Consider the following 17,730-nt stretch of genomic DNA (forward strand, 5'->3'; position numbering starts at 1 on the left):
AGTGAGCATGGGGAGGGGGAATGGGCTAGTGGGGTATTCGGAGGGGAAATGAGGAAAGGGGATAAAAATTTGACATGTAAATAAAGAAAATATCTAATAAAATGAAAAAAAGAGAAAAGTCAAAACAAAAAGAAAAAAAAAAAAAGAGAGAGTTTCCAGGACAACTTTCCAAGGAGCAGGTGTTGCAGGAAATACAGGGACCAGCAGCAGAAATCCTGAGAGACAGAGGTATCACAACCTTCTAGGAGATATGCCCTGGTGATCTGAGGACATCCCACATCCCTTGCCTTCCTCCAAAGCCACTGGGAGGAGGCTAAGTCATGTCCTATTGGGTGGCACACATGTAAAACACAGCAGCCCATCAGTTAACAGAAATTGGGGAGACTTTGAAAAACAGGAAGAGACACCAAATGAGTGACTCAGGACGCAAAAAACAAACAAACAAACAAAAGCAGAAGAGACCTAACAAATCAAAGCCCCGAACTCTTACCTCTGGGTTCCCAGATAACAATGGGAAACTTCAACCTGCTCTTGCTGTGAGATTGCAATGAATGTTAGCAGGTCCTTTTCAAATGCAGGTAGGAAAATAACTCCATTAACTATTGCTAATAAGAAGCAATCATCTAACGTTTTTAGATAGGACAGTTTGTTAAGAGTCTATCCAATGTTCTATTTCTAATTTAAATGAAAAAGGCATTTTCACGACAAGAGAAAGAACAAACTCTTCTTCAAACTAAAGAGAAGGGTCTTCGTAAGACATTCACACCCATTCTTTAATTCAACTTAATGGTAGAAAGGAAAAGAAAAATGAGAGATAGAAGTTGACACTTCAAATAAATGCAGGGCTATAAAAGTTAAAACAGAAAGTGACAATTTCTGAGATCTAAATGGCCACAATTCTTTTATGTTGAAGCAGCCACAAAGAAGAATGCTGATGAGGACTGCCTGTCTCTGAGCGCTGTCAAATTAAATGTATTTTGAAATCATCTCATTTAATGTATTGCCACATCAAACTATCAATTTCAAACATTTTATGGATTCTTTTTCGATGCAAACATTTTCGTTTCCTTTTTTATAACACAATTACTGCTATTTTAGGAGGATGAAAGAAACTTTCTTAATTATGGATGAGAACATAACTTTTTTTAGCAAATGATTTGTAATTAAACCAATTACGTTTAGTATTCACGAACTCAGAATGTCTCTTCTGTATGTACGAAATTAGCATTGGTCTACTCTAGTCTCCTTTGGCAAACTCTTAGAGGGGAAATGACTTCCTAAAAACTTTGGAAAACCTACCTTAAGTCTCAAGAGATTGCTGCAGCATTTGGAACATGAACGCTGCTCTTTGAGCCTTTTTAAGAGAACCCTAAGTGAAAAGAAGCCCTGACTCATGACGCCAGGAGCCACCAGGGGGAGTCAAATCCTCAAAACATAAGTGAAGGAACAGGCTGAATGACGCACCAATCAGGAAAGATGGGCTGAGACAGGTGATGGTTATAAGGTCAAAACAAGGGGCTGATAGAACATTTTAGCCTGAGAGGAAAAAGAAAAAAAATGACCTGATGCATTCATCTTGAGAAGAACATATTCACCTCTTTCTATGAAAAGTCCCAGAGTACAATAAACTAAGAGGTGCTTCTCTGCTAACCCAGTAATTCTTATAGGGAGAGGGCGCTGGCTTTAACCTCCTGTTGTCTACAGCCTCTGAATCAGACCCTGTTCTAACACATGAGAGGGACGAAGGATTAGCCTGATCTGCAAGAATTAACAACTTCCACACACAGGAAGGAGACATTTCTGAGAACAATAAAGAGGCCAGCAAAGATATCCAGCAACAGAATAAATGTGTTCCTGTATATACAGTTTCAACTCAACATGGCATGTGCATTCTACAAAAAGTGAAATTACAGAATGGATACAGTCTACAAAACAGGAATTCTGACTTTAAGAAGAGTACCTTTTCAGATGGGGGAATTACCTAAGTATCTGATTAAAACCCTACTGTCCACATCTTCAGGACACAGGCCAGGGCGAGTACACTCAGTTGCTTTCTGACCTGGCCTTCTCTAGGATGGAACCCTGTTCAGATCCTTCCTATTCAAAGATATTCTGATGCAGAAGTTCTAGAAAATACACACGGAATTTGGTCAGGACTCGATTCAATAGTTAACTGAATAAAATAGGGTTGCTCTGACCAATTTTTAGACCATATTAAACTGTTTATCGGATTAGTAGGCTCATGAAGATAAACACAATATTTTCCCACTTTTAGTAAAATAAAACTATGATTCATCTTAGTAAAAATAAATACATATAAAACTGTTAACTTACTGAGGAAAAATTTTTCCTTAAGAAAAAGGAGATATAGTATAGATCAAATATACATTAAATCACTTTGCTTGAATCAAATGAAAAAATGTAGAGACAGGAAAAGAGGTATAAAACAAGGTAGAAATTTATTTCTTTTTTATATTTTTCTAGATCTTTAAAAAAGTTAGGGCTGGAGAGATGGCTCAGCTGTTGAGAGCACCGACTGCTCTTCTGGGGATCCTGAGTTCAATTCCCAGAAACCACATGGTGGCTCACAACCATCCATAATGGGATCTGATGCCCTCTTCTGCTGTGTCTGAAGAGAGCAATGGTGTACTCATACACATAAAATAAAGAAATAAATCTTTTTTTTAAAATGTTAAACATAGTCTACTTTATTTGAATTTAAATGCAGTTTTAAGACAAATACTGACACATGAAGTTATAAAATTATAGTTATTATGGGGTGTATTGTAATATTTTGGTGCACATATTTATGGTATAGCATGTAAATCTGTTTAAATGCACTTGCTACCTCTAAAAAGCTTCAGGTAGTCATGGTCAAACATGCAATTCCTTTCTTGTAGATTTCTGAAATGCAAGTACAGTAGAGCTATGAGCAGCAAGACCAATCTGCATGGGTACCTGGGACTCCCTGCTCTTACTTTACTGTGAACAGCACTTTCTGAACAACCTTGTGTTTAAAGTGAACATGGATTTCAGCAGAGCTGAACATATCAGGCACAAAGGCAGGTTGGGTCACATAGTTACACTCTGTTTTAGAAATAAATGAAGAAACAAACAAAATAGAAACATTAACAACAGAAAAAAATATTTGCTGTCTTTATATAAAGACATATGGTCTTTCTCTCCTGTTCTGTATAAACATTTAGATTATTTAATAGAAACAGAAGTTCAATGAAGTAGATATACATTTTGGAGTAAGAAAGCTCTTCAGTTTACCCCCTAAAATAATGATAAAACACAACATTATAAAGAGAGGAATATATAAATAGTTATATGTATTCATCCAGAGCTTTATAGTGTTCTTGAAATTGGAAATGAGAGAAAGCATAACTATAATAGATATTTTATAGATGAGAGAATAGAAGGGTAGGGATGAAATAACTCAGTTTCCTGACATCACACATCACAGAAGAGAATGGCAGATAGAACCTTATTCTTACAATACAAAAGTGGTCATCAGTCAGAAGTCTTCACTGTCTACTTAGGATCACTAACCTTTTTTCCATTCTACTTTAAACAATGGAAAAATAGAGAAATCATTTAAAGTATAATTTTTAAGAGAATGGATACTGGCTACATAGATACAGTTATCAATTTTATATGACACATAGTTCTAATCTGATGCACTGAAATATTCGTCAGCAAGTGGAAACCAACAGCCCTCAGCAGACTCCTATAAACAAAGACAGTCAGAGACAGAGGCAAGTGAAAAACAAAAAGCCCAAACATAAAGCAACAGGCAGCAGCAAGGTGCTCGTTAGCAGGGGGAGCAGAAACATCCCAGAGAAAACTGGCATGGCAGTTCCTGAGGATCCAAGATGCCACAAAGAACTGGTACTACCAGAGAGAGGAAAAGGTGCCCATCCTAAGATGTGACTAAAATAAACGGAAGGGTTGCCCTTGGCAGAAAAACTAAGCTCAGGACAGAACTAAGCTCACCCTGCCTAACAGGACTGCTAAGCATCAGCATCGAAGGTTAACCTTGTATCATTCTAAATATAATTTTTATAAACTTACCAGTCATAAAAGAAGCAGGAAATTATAACTCCAAAAAAAAGGAAGGAAAAAATTTAAAGAGAAAAAAAAAACGGAAAAGGAAAAGAAAAAGAAACATCAAAACAGGCTCCCAACACAGAGGTGCTAAAACTAACTGGAAAAACTAAACCTTTAAATAGTGATGTAAGTGTATCCTGTTGGTTGAAAAAATAAAGTAGTGAAATGAAAGGCATTAAAAAGAACCAAGGAAAATATCTAAAGATGGAAACGATAATGGGTCAGGTGGAAAACACATTGGATAAATCAACCACTGTTAGATGTAGCCAGGGATGAAAGAGGACCAGACTTGAAGACACAGTGCAGAAACTACGGACATGACACAGCGAGGAAGGGAAATGAAAGTCTTAGACAAAAAAGAGCTTCGTCCATATGAGAAAACATTCCAGGTCTCAGGTTGTACAAAGAGCCTTCATTCTAAGCCTTCAAGTGGTAGGAAGTAATATTTAGGTTACCAGCACCCACACACTGGCTCACACAGAGCTGTGACTCCTGTCAGAGGTTTTGACACTCTTCCCTGTTCTGCAGATACTACATACACACAGTGCATACACTATGCATCCTATGGTGCATAGATATATCTGCAGGTGAAATATCCACATGCACAAAATAAAATACTTAAAAGATAAAATGTTCAGAAATATTTGAAGAAAAGACAAGACCAAATTATAAATTTGAACAGAATTTTTTACCAAAACTCATAATAATGTGTATAAAATTTATAATTAAATCAAAAATAAAATGTATGGCATTAGGAAAAAAAAGAAAGAAAGAGAAAGAGGAGAAAGAGGAGAAAGAGAGAAAGGAAGGAAGGAAGGAAGGAAGGAAGGAAGGAAGGAAGGAAGGAAGGAAGGAAGGAAGGAAGGAAGGAAGAAGAAAAGGGAGCGATCCAGGCATAGTTTTGGACAAGTTCTCATGTTAGAGTAGATGAGTGATCATGTCACTGAAGGATGCACAGTAGTAAATTAAAGAGAGAGATTATAACTCCTAAAGTGACAACCAAGCTGTAGACACACATAAAAAAGAAAATGAAATCATTTAGAAGAAATAATTATTCTGAGGAAGGAACACATTTTCATACAAGCATTAGAACCTGCTTGATCTCCATAACCTATGTCAAAAAGCTGGATACGGTTCATGTGCTAATATCCACAAGGAACTGCAGGACATCTAGACTCCTGAGATAGCTGGGTATGGCTCATATTCATAGAGAACTACAGAGACAGTTGGATCCCTGACAACTTCTACACCGTGTCCTTACCTACCCGGTGAGCTCCAGGGCAAAGAATGGCTATGCTTCAAAAAACATGGTGGAAGACGCATGATGAATGACATATAAAGTTGTCCTCTAGCCTTCACACGTGCTTATACATGTACACATGTAGAAGCACACACATGGACAAGCCACATGAGAGCAAACATGCATACACACACAGATGGAACACAAGTAAGACTGGCAAATAAAAATAGATCAAATAGAGAGTATAAAAGGAGGGTAATGGGGGTTTTATAACTAATTATGTGCATATATTAAATGTCACAATAAAGATTATTTTGTATAATTAATATATGGTAATAAAACTGCTTTAAATTTATCCAAAATAAGGTTCAAAAGTAAAAGGTAAATACAGAGTAGGTCAGAAAACTGGGAAATAAATTTGAGTCTCACCTTATAAGAGAAACACTTTAAATATAAGTAGTCTAACTATATTAACTAAAAGGCTAAGACTGGTATATTTGACTTAAAACTACAATCTATATATTTACAATAAATATAATAACACAAATGAGTTAAAAGGAAAGAAACATAAAAGAAATAAATGTTAATACTAATCAACAGATTCTGAAGCAAATAATATTTGTAATGATAAAGATTGCCATTTCCTAATAGTAAAGTGGTTAGTTTATGAAGAGGACATAGCAACCTTAAATATTTATGTTTTCAATACAATTTTAAAAATTATTTGGACAAAAAACAGTATACAAGAAATCAGCAAGGACAAACAAGAACTGAATGGCACTATCTCATCACATTTATATAAAACTCATTGACAGAATAAAATTCTTTAAAGAGAACAAAACTATTTACTTATGATTATAGTTTTATATATCATAATATGTATTATAAAAACAAATACAATAAATTTAGAAGGGATTCCACTATCATAAACATAATCTTTAAGAACCACCCTCCACCACCACCAATAGAAGTCACATACAGAAAAACGAATGGTAAAATCTTGAAACAGTTGGAAAGGAAAACAAAATTCCTTTAAATCTGGAATAAAAGCGATTCTGAGAAAAGACTAGAATTCTAATGATTTCATTCCATTATGTTTCTTTGCATTTGTATGAATGTAAGGTATATGATATGGCATTCTGACACATATATAATGACACAGTTACTGCAATCAGGTAGATAAAATCAGTACTTCACAGTTACTTCTTCTCTTTAGTATTTTAAAAGCATTTAATCTGAGTTTGAATGAAGACACAGCCTATAAAAAATTAATGAATAGTAGTTAAGACCTAATTCTGAATGATACCTTAAGCCAATTACTATCTTAAGAAACTGAAAATAAGTGACCACAACAAATCCATAGCTGAAATGAGGTTATGGAGAAGATTGGGGCACAGATGGGTGACATAGAAAAGAGAGACATAGAAAAATCAATGAAATCAAGACTGGTTATCTGAGAAAATCCTCCCAGAGTTCTGCCAGACAACCATAAAAAAGAGACTATCATATTAAGATTCATGGAGCCAAGTGCGGTGATGCGTTCCTTTGCGCCTAGCACCTAGAGGTGAGGACAGGTCGGTCTTTGTGAGTTTGAAGGTAGCCTGGTCTACAGGCGACCCAGAGCCTCACAGTGAGTTCATGTTTAAAAAGACAATAATGGAAGTTATGACATCACTTCAGGGTTTACAGGGAGCCAAAGGCTCATCGGAGTCAGTGGCCAACAACTCTGTGCTTAAACATTTGAAAATGGACATGAAATGAATAATTCCATAAAAACATCAAACTACCAAAACCAAGAAGAAAGAAATGTGACTAACAAACTACTTAGGTTTGTCATTTAAACTCTCTCCATAAAGAAATCTCTGTGCTAAGTTGTAGCTCACTGTTGAAAACAAAAAACAATAAATGACACTTAAACAGGTAAGAATGGCTGTTCATGCCACTCATTCTAGCTCTCAAGAGGAAGAAGCAGAAACATTGCTATAAGTCCAAGGCAAGTCTGGGCTGTACACTAAGTTCCACACCATTCTGAATTATAGACTGATATGCTGTCTCACTAAATAAGGGGGGAGAGGAAAGAAAAGAAAAAAAAGTCAGTTCTGTTCTCTCTCTCTCTCTCTCTCTCTCTCTCTCTCTCTCTCTCTCTCTGTGTGTGTGTGTGTGTTTGGGGGGGTGTGTATCCAGAAAATTCAAGGAAAAATATCGTTTTCAACTTGCTCTCTGAGATCAGCTTTCTACTGATACATATCAAAAGAAGAAAACTGTAGATCAATATTCATCAACCAGAAATCCTCATTATACAAAAAAGTATCATATGACTTCATCATATTTAACATCAATTCTAGAAGCATGTAGTTGGTTCATCACTTAAGACTCAGTTTTACCAAGTACATTCATAGGTGACAATAATCACATGACATAAATCCTCAAGCTACATGACTACAGATGCAATATTTGGATAATGACCAACACCAAGCACTACTCATTGAGTCCTGTCAGCCAAACTCTCCTCAGCATCAACTGTACACCTATGCCTAATTCTTCCATCTACAGAAATGCTTCAATGAAAGGCACAGAGATTAACTATGTCTTTCTAACTGTGATTCTCACACCAATGCAGCCATCCTTTCTTCCTCTGATAGCTCATTTTTACAATAAGAGGGCATTCCATCCAACATCAACTTTGCCAACATAGTAGACTGTTACTGGTTATGTGATTGATTATATAGCTTCCTTTCTTGTCATCACAAAACTCTGAGTATTCTATTTCTACTTCTAGCTCTGAATTGTCCATATGTAATGCTATTCTATTTCCCTTTAATGAAGTAAATGTGCTTCACACTGTTATAGCTCTTCTCCATACAACATTAGTGGAATATAGCAAGACCCTATGGTTATTTTTGTATATATTTCTATGCAGGTGAATATGAGTTCGTGCACTTGTGTAGAAGTGGGGAGTTTATACTAGTTATATTCTTAATCACTCTTCACCTTATTGATAATTTGGATAGGCTGGCTGCCCAGGAAGCTCCAAGTACCCTGTATCTGCTTCCCCTGTAGGTGAACTAAAAGCATCAGTGCCTAGACTGATATATTTACATTGGCCCTCATGCTTGCATGACAAGGACTTTACTGGTAGGGTCATCTTCCCAATCCCCATGCACTATTATTGATGTACTTTATACTTATAAATGCATTTTCACATTGATTCTCTTATCTCATTTTTAAAATCCTGTGAGCTCACCAGAGACGATAGCAATGTCTTTATTTTATAGATGAGAAATTGAGGTCCATACAGGTTAATTAGTTTACACATGATTCACAGCCACTTAATTTCTATATAAAGGTATTTCCCCATTACTACAGTGATGTAACAGCATAAAGCTAAAATGTCTTTCTTTAATGTAGTGGCACATGCCAGTGATTTCCTAACAGTCCCACTCAAATACTCAACAATGGAAGTCTTTCAAATATGGTGCCTAACCTTTTGAAGGTACATATGCAGCTCATTTACAATGTGCATATCATGAGTCCAAAACAACCCCTAGAAGTTCAAACCAGCCACAATGAGCTACTGCCCTTTAGAGAAAAGCTAGACCAGGGAACTCAGGTCCAAAATAAAAAAAAATATAAAAATAAAAATAAAAAAATAAAAAAATCCTAATTCTTCAACATTCCCTTACAAAAATGAAATTTCTCCTTACTTAAAAAAAAAATGTCTTAATGTGTTCTATAGGAATGAAAGACAGGCTCCTTTTCAGACATACCATGGAACTCTGCAGTCAACCATAAAAATTAATCATAAAAATTAATTTTCTTACTCAAATAATTTAACAGAAACTAAGTCAAAACACTTAAAGTCTATTTTGGAGATTTTTTTCTTTTAAACCCAATTTTAGAAGAACTGCCTTTACACAGTTGACAGGAAGAAATGAAGAAGGGCTTTCCTCTACTATAAATAAAATACAGAAGTACACAAAGGAGAGTGTTTGAGCGTTGTTGATTTGCTGTTCCTCTTGTAAAGTCAGCAAGTGAATGTGAAAATAATTCTAGAGTAAACTGTTTACCGGTTTCCCCAAATGCCTGTAACTCTTTGGAAAATAACTCACTCTTTCTCCATTTCTAAAATAAATTATATTTATTACCAAATAATACTATTGGATCTCCTGACAGAGGCATTAAGACTCAGTCCCAGAGCACATGCCTGGCTCATTTCGCCTTCATTATACACTTCTTTATTTTGGTGATTATAAAATATTCTCTGACAAAATTAGTTTTAGTTACAAACTTGGGCATGTAAATTTCACACAGCTACCACTTTTTCTGACACACTGTCAGAATGTCACAGTTTTTAAATAATGATAGTACGTGCCACGCCACCACTACTACTTTTTTTAACAGATGCCTCCTTAGGAACTTAATGTTCGAAAGAACTGTAACGAAGAGACAAGTTTGTCACCATTTAAAATATGAAACTTACATATCGCAGTATCCTAAGTCAAAGAAAGATGTCTTAGAAATATTCAATGTGCGATCAGTATAGAGATGATGGCTAAATCTTATGTGAATGGCTAGATTTGACATCAGATTTTTACCGATTTTATTCTTCAAAACATGATGGGAAAAAAATGTTTGTTATTTACGGTATGAGTTTCTATACAGCAGGTTCCAGCCCCAGCTCACTGCACAGGGCTTTTTATTTGTATTTGTACCCGGGAACTTCATTGGCATGAGTGTTTAAATGTGAAAACACAAATGTAAGAAACGATGATTAAGTATAGGAAGGGAGGGGCTAGAGAGACTCTTTAAGTGAAGAGCACTTGCTGCCCTGGGCAAGGACCCAGGTTTGGTTCTAGTAGCTTCAGCTATGGGAGTTTCAGAGCAACATAAGCCCTCTTAGGGCCTCCTGTGGGTACAGAGCATGTTCGTGGCACACTTATACTCATGGCGAAGTCACTCATACACATAACATTTCTTAAATCTTTAGATAATATGAGGATAATTTGAGTTAAGCAGTCAGTAGTAAATGGTAACAAAAACAGTATCTAGGCCCAGTGCAACTCATGCTATGTGCTATCATTCTTTTTGTTTTATTTTCATCCTTTTAAAATGCTTATTATCATTATTTTTTGTATGTGTGTGTGTGTGAGAGAGAGAGACAGAGACAGAGAGACAGAGAGAGACATAGAGGAGGGGGAAAGGGGAAGAGAGGGGTTGGGGAGAGAGAGAGAAAAAGAGACAGAGAGAGCAAGAGAGAGAGGGAAAGTGAGATGCAGACAGACAGAGAGACAGGCAGACAGACAGAGATGTATGCATGCATATGTGAGGGTGCATGCTTGGCAAGGTGCATGTATCCAGGCTAGATGTCAGCCTCAGAATGGGCCCTCACCTTCCATCTTGTTTGATGCAGGGTCTCTTCTGTCTCATTACCAAGCTTTAGACAAGGCTGATTGGCACTTGAGCTTCTAAGAGAGTCTCCTCCCATCTCACCATCAGTAGTGAGATCACAGGCACGTGCTCCTGTGTCTGGGTTTTCAGGTTGTCAGTCTTGCATTGTAAGTACTTGTACCCAGTGAGTCATCTCCTCAGCCAAGCTCTTCCACCTTTCCAGTGGAGACACTTCAGAAGCCCTAGATCTCTCAATGCTTGCCTTGACTCCTTTATCTAAGTAAGCAGTTGAGTGAGAGGGTGACTGCATTCTAACGACCAAATGTAAGTTCTTAACTTTCTTAGGGAAATGATTTTAAAGTAGGCATTCTAAAGTAGGACCTATATTGTCTGTGTCATATCATGAACAGAAAAGGAAAGTTTAAAAAAAAAAGAAAAGAAAAGAAAAAGAAAAAAGAAATTATACAGACTGCAAATGTTTGTGAGCTGAAATGCTCTTTGGACAGTACTTTTTTCTCATCTTCCTGAGGCTTTTTCTTCTTTTATGAAAAATCTTCAAGGTATAAAATCCCCCTACGGTTTGCCACTGTCCCTTCCATACATCACTTTGCTAACAGAAATAGTGTGACTTGATCATTCACTGTAGATACAGTAGGCTTTGTGGTCCTGCCTGCTGCTTCTTTTCTATGCACAAGACACTCTAAGCATTCTTAGAAAGATAGCCACCTGCCATTTATCCATCACATGAGATTGTGTCGGCTCGCACCACTCACATTCTCTAGTGCTCCTCCTACATTTTGTTTTATATTATGCATGTTTGTTTTCCTTTCTGGGGGTGCATGCTATAGCATGCATATGGATTACCTGCTGAGCACCCTATATTTTTCAAATGAAGATGCTACCAATCAAAGAGTGCACATGGGCAGACCCATGGCTCCAGCTGCATATGTAGCAGAGGATGGCCTTATCTGGCATCAATGGGGGGGGGCTTGGTACTGCAGAGGTTTGATGCCCCAAGATAGGGGAATGCTAGAGTGGTGGGGCAGGAGTGGATGGGTGGGTGGGGCAGGAGTGGGTGGGTGGGTGGAGGAGCACCCTCATAGAGGCAAAGGGGAGTGGGAGAGGGTGAATGGGATGTGGGGGTTGTGGAGGGGTAACTGGGAAGGGAGATATCATTTGAGAGGTAAATGAATATAATGATTAATATTTTCAAAAAAAAGACACCTTATTCTCACCATGTCTCTTCCAGACTCCAGTACAGTTTTGAAAGTTATGACCAAGAAATAATACAGGGCCATATATTTGGTGTTGCTCTGACAGGAATGATGTTCTTTCAGTTAGGACCATGGTGAACCTGACTTAGCCAAGGAACACAGAGCTGGGTTCTCCTGAGATACAGTCCTGAGTGCTGAAGAAGGCACAGGCTGGAGCCCAGGATTGTTGTGATAAAGGCTGCAGGCTAAGAATGGAGTCAGCAGGAGAGCCAGACAAAGGATGAGACAAGATGCCTGCAACAGGCTGAAGCTGAGAAAAACAGCCCACAGAGGAACCCAAGCCAGTGCTCTTCTTATTTAATTGACATATTTTTCCACCCGGCTGCAGCTTTTGCTGAGCGCTTTTAGATTGTCTTCTGTCCCTGGTGTTAAATGTATTTCTTCTGAGATCCTGTTTTGTCTTGTGTTTTGCTTTGTTTTTTTGTTTTTTTGTTTTTTGTTTTCTTTCTTCTTCCTCTTTTCAAGATTTTAATTCTCTCCTCAGAATTGGCTGGGTGTTATCCTGAAAGATAGTTGGCAGGTAGGAAAGAGACAGAGGTGATGCTCACCCCTGGATGCAGGCTCTTAGTTACCCAGCTATTATTTATAAACACATCATTCTTCAGCCTCAGGTTCCTACGTCCCTAGCATCCCCCATAAAACTATCAAAATTCTGTGGCTTAATTTCTTCAGATAATTGGCAAGTCCAACAGCTAAATGAGGAAGGTTGTCACAGTGTGTAGGAGAGCCGCCGACTGTTCAATCATATTCCTTAACTATAAACTACCTTCACCTTGTACACTAACCATCAGGTCTTCCAGCGTTCCCTGACACGCGTCTGCACTCAGCTCATCTCGCTATTGTCCTGATCGCAAAGGTTTAGACTTCTAAACTTGACTGTAAGTGGAATGGAGTTTCTGGACATAATGTAGATACATTTTATGTCTCTATTAACACCTGGAAAAATTATTTATACTTCGAAGAAGCCACTAATGTCAATAATCTTAAATTCATTAGATATATGGTATTCCTTTATGGCATCAAGAATGCCTTGGGCAGAGCTTGTCAGATGGATCAGTGGTTGAAAGCATTAGCTGCTCTTCCAGAGGACCCTGCTTCAGTTCCCAGTCCTGACAAAGCAGTTCACAACTGTGTGTAACTCCAGTTCCAGAGAACCAGAGTATCCAACACCCTCACACTTTTTCATGCAGGCAAAATACCAATGCACATAAAATAAAAATAACTAAGTAATTAAAAAATACAAGAATGTCTTGAGTATTTTCTACTCAATGCTGATTAAAGAATGAGATATGTGGCATTGTGTACTAAGGGGTTATATTACTATATATGTGGTATTGTGTACTAAGGGGTTATATTACTATATATGTGGTATTGTGTACTATGGGGTTATATTATTATATATGTGGTATTGTGAGGGGTTATATTATTATATATGTGGCATTGTGTACTAAGGGGTTATATTATTTCTATTATATTACTATTTCCCCGTGGGGTACATGAGGTTTTTTTTGTATATTTTATCCATCTCTTATGCAAACTTCCCTCTTTGATCTATTAATATGGCTGGGTATTAATGAACTGACTTGATTCTCATAGTACAGATGAATAATTCTTGAGCTATTACTAAATTTAACTTGCAATCCCATACTTATCTTTTTTGTCTACATATTTATAACGGGGGCAGATCAGTAGAAATCATCCCGCCATGTGACACACTCTGGCAGGTTTTCACTTCAGGTTGTCAGTTCAGTGAGGAGGCCTGCGCGTGCTGAGTCATAAGTCTTACTTTGTAGTTCAGGCTCTGAAATTCACTACTTAAAAGTGCCTTGAACTAACAGCTGTCCTCCGGCCTCAATTTCCCACATGCAGAGATAACAGGCATGAACCAACATGTCCGGTCTGAAAGTTATTCTAAAATAACCATTTGTCAATTATTTTCTCATTTAAAATACTGCAGACTCTATGCTGAACTACGTAGGCAGCCAATAGAGCTTCCTGCCATCAAACACAGCGTGTCAGGTCATAATGCTTTCGCTGAAATTTGTTTCTTCATCATTTTTTAAAGAATAATTTTAGTCTATTCTACTAATTGGACCTATAAGTCCAGTTTTTTTAATTAGATATTTTCTTCACTTACATTTCAAATGCTATCTTGAAAGTCCCCTATACCCTCCCCCTGCCCTGCTCCCCAACCCACCCACTCCTGCCTCCTGGCCCTGGCATTCCCCTGTACTGGGGCATATAATCTTCTCAAGACCAAGGGCCTCTCCTCCCATTGATGGCGACTAAGCCATCCTCTGCTACATATGCAGCTAGAGACAAAACTCTGGGGGTACTGGTTAGTTCAAAGTCCAGTTTTTAATCATTATTTTAAGGAAACAGCTACTGCATAAACAAATGCCTCTTTTTTTTAAAAAAAATTAATGTTTCCATGACTTTTTACTTATTTGGTAGGGGTGTGATATAGGACACAGGTTGGGGGTCAGAAAAAAAAAACTGCAGGAGTCTGTTCCCTCTTTCTACTGTGGGAGTTCTCAGGAATTGAACATAGGTCTTCAGGCTTGGTTATAAACACCTTTCTTTACCCACTAAACCATGTGAACACCCACTATTTCCACTTTTAACTGATTCATCTTTAGATTTTATTTAATTGCATCTCACTGACTTTAGTGTTATATTATGTTCAATTTTTTTATTTGTGAAAGTATATAGATTCATAGTGAAAATATTAATATTCTATTTGTGTAATGGCTACAGCTTTGGCTGAGTCTCAGGAGAGGTTTTGGGTTTTGTTTTTGGTTTGGTTTTGTTTTTTGGTTTTGTTTTGTTTTGTTTTTTTTCTGAACAGCTTTGTGAATAGTTTTAAATTTTCTTCAAACCAATAGCTTTCAATGTCTTATTTCTCCCGAGTAATCATTTGGTATTTTGTTACATTTGTTGCTGTTGTTGTTGTTATTGTTGTCAATGTCTTGTTTTATTGCACTGTGATCAGATAATATGGTACACATGAAATTTGACACATAAATTAATGCCTGCCAAAAACTGACAGACAAACATAATGCAACATAAACACAAACTCAAGTGTCTTGCACAGCAGTAAACTCTTGATAAGAAAACTTAAGGAAGTTCCTCCTCACAACATATTACTTTTGATACTTCAAAAAGTTCTCCAACTGTGAAATTAAGCCAGGTCTTTACATTCCCAGTGTCACAAGAATCACAATGATATCTCTGCATTCACTAACCAGTAACTGACCTTCTACTGAATGTGAAAAGGGAAGACTCTCTCTAGTATCAGCACAGAAAGAAAGGCTTGAGTGAGCTGTGGGAACCAACCATCTAAAGAGCCGCCATCTTTAATTCTTAAGGATGTTTCACTGATGCAGTAATAGAATCCTCAAGGCTCAGTGTCTGGCCAACCATTCTATGCCTTCTGCCCAGCTTCGTAAGCAGTCAGCTGGGACCCTATATAGGTTTGTTAATTGAATATAGGGGTTGTAAAACAAACAAACAAACAAACAAACAAATGAAATGGAAATGGTGAAAGGTTTCTTAATGCAAAACCACTAAAAATATACCCTCAAATTAAATATGCACAACAAATCTAAGACTTTCTAAAAGCTCTCTACGGGAGCTTCACCACAGCCGGGTTCTGGCACAATCAGTGATCTGTGCATTGTGCCAATGATGCATGAAACACCAACAGACTCAACTTGAAACACCCTGGCTGGAAAGCAGACCACCATTGGTTAGAAGCTGCATTCCTTCCCTTCCTGAACTTGAGTATTCATTAGTTGTATGAAGAAAACAATATTACAGAGAAGAACCCATGGTCAGGCAACTAGAGAGGGGCTTTAGTTTGTTTTTAGAGAAATCAGAGAGGGAGAGGGTTAGGGAAAGGGATGAAGAGGGGGAAGAAAATAAGACAGAGTAGGATGAGGAAGTAGAAGAAGAGGAGAGAATGCAATTTAAGCAAAGCTACAAGTCCCAGTTTAGAACAGCGGAGCTCTGTCTGTTCAGTGGGAGGCAGAAATCACCAAGGAAATGCTCCACAGGCCACGATCTAACATTCATTGGTCAATCATCTTGCCTGTGGAATGTTTGAGCTCTCATTTCTTTTGAAATTCTTAAGCTAGGAAATAATCAAAATGATTATTAAGCATCCATATATTATTTTCTTCCTTTCTAGAAACAGTTTCAGTCAGTACTGCAGAGAAACAGACAGCATTGGTTTTAAACCATTGAATGCACAGGTGACTTCCGGGTGTACTCCTGGAAGGTACAGGGAGCCTGGAGAGTCTGTTGTCTGTGCTGCTGCCCTGCTTCAGAGTCAGCATCAGGATGGATGCTTCCATTGACTGCTACCCTGCTTCAGACTCAGCATCAGGATGGATGCTTCCATTGACTGCTACCCTGCTTCAGACTCAGCATCAGGATGGATGCTCCCCTTGACTTCTAGCCCTGAGAAGAGTGAGCACCTGGCCATCCCCATTCCACTGAACTCACTCTTTCTGTTTCTGAGTTTATAATCATGAGCTTTTACATTTCAGGTAATCCTTCTGAGAACCTATTTATACCATCTAGCAGTGCTAGATAATGAGACACAGCACTTTTAAAAAGAAGTATTTATGGTCACTGACCCTGGCAACTTTGTTCTTCAAAGCAGAGCATCCATTCTGAGCTGCTTTGGCAGTTAAAATTGATAAAAATCAAAAAATAAAAACATGAAACATTTTGATTACATTCTGCAAGCAATGCTTCCGGATCAGAAGTCGCGCCTTATCACCCACTAAAGGAAAGTGCTGGTCTCTCTAGCTCCATTTACTCCATCTGAGCTTATTAGAGACATTTTACATTTTAATTGAAAATGTATTTACTTGAAATAAGCTAGTCGCCCATCACCTTTTCTTTTTATTAAAGAAGATCAGCTTTCTGTTTTGCTGCCAGAATCAGAGGTTAATAACAAAAGTAAAAGACAATTAAGTATGGATGTTTAAAATAAATGGGATTCAGAAATGGATGACATTCTTGATTGTTGGACTAAAATTAAACAGCTAATCTAAATATGACTGACGGGGATGTTGCTGAAGGAACAATTAAAACGGCAACTCTGAGAACTTCATCAAGGAAGTACTCTGTAATTTTCCACTTCACCCTGGGAGCCATAAGCAAGGCCTGTGAGTTGGTCCTGTCTGCTTATGGTTAGGGCAACAAAGAAGTCTGTTCTTAATTTTTCTGCTCGAGCTGTGGCCCAGTGTTATGTCTGGGAAAGCTCCCTTGATCTTAAATCTCCGTGATTCTCTTAAGGTGACTTGTCCCACGTTACCAAATCAGGAGCCCAGGGGCTGAAGCTGTGTCTTTGCTGTTTGTCTCAGGGTTATTCTTTCTTCATAGTCCAATTTGCATAACTTTATTGTTTTGTGGATTCTAAGCCTGTGAATTTATTACCAAGGCACCTGCCAGTGTTTCTGTATTTAAGAAACTGTCAGCAGTTTCTATTTTGGGGGTTTTAAGTTTGCTACAAAAATTCACTCTGGGTTGAATTTTGGCATGTGTTATAGGGTTACAAACCAAAAGTGAATTATTTTTAGAAAAAGGGAGGGAGCTGAGGGAAATAGTTCTTTCTTTTTTGCTTGAGGTATACAAAATGTAAAATAAAAACCAGAAGTTGGTGGTTACAAAAGGGTCCTAAGAGATTAATTCTCTTTTGTTTTT

The 17,730-nt window shown here is 37.6% G+C and overlaps 1 protein-coding gene across 9 annotated transcripts in view; it reads right to left on the minus strand.

Moving 5' to 3' along the window:
• Positions 1–17,730, minus strand: part of Hdac9 (histone deacetylase 9) — an 869,516-nt gene that overhangs the window by 615,960 nt on the left and 235,826 nt on the right. The window lies entirely within an intron of this gene.

Source organism: Mus musculus, chromosome 12, assembly GCF_000001635.26.
Source record: "Mus musculus strain C57BL/6J chromosome 12, GRCm38.p6 C57BL/6J".
NCBI classification, from domain to species: Eukaryota; Metazoa; Chordata; class Mammalia; order Rodentia; family Muridae; genus Mus; species Mus musculus.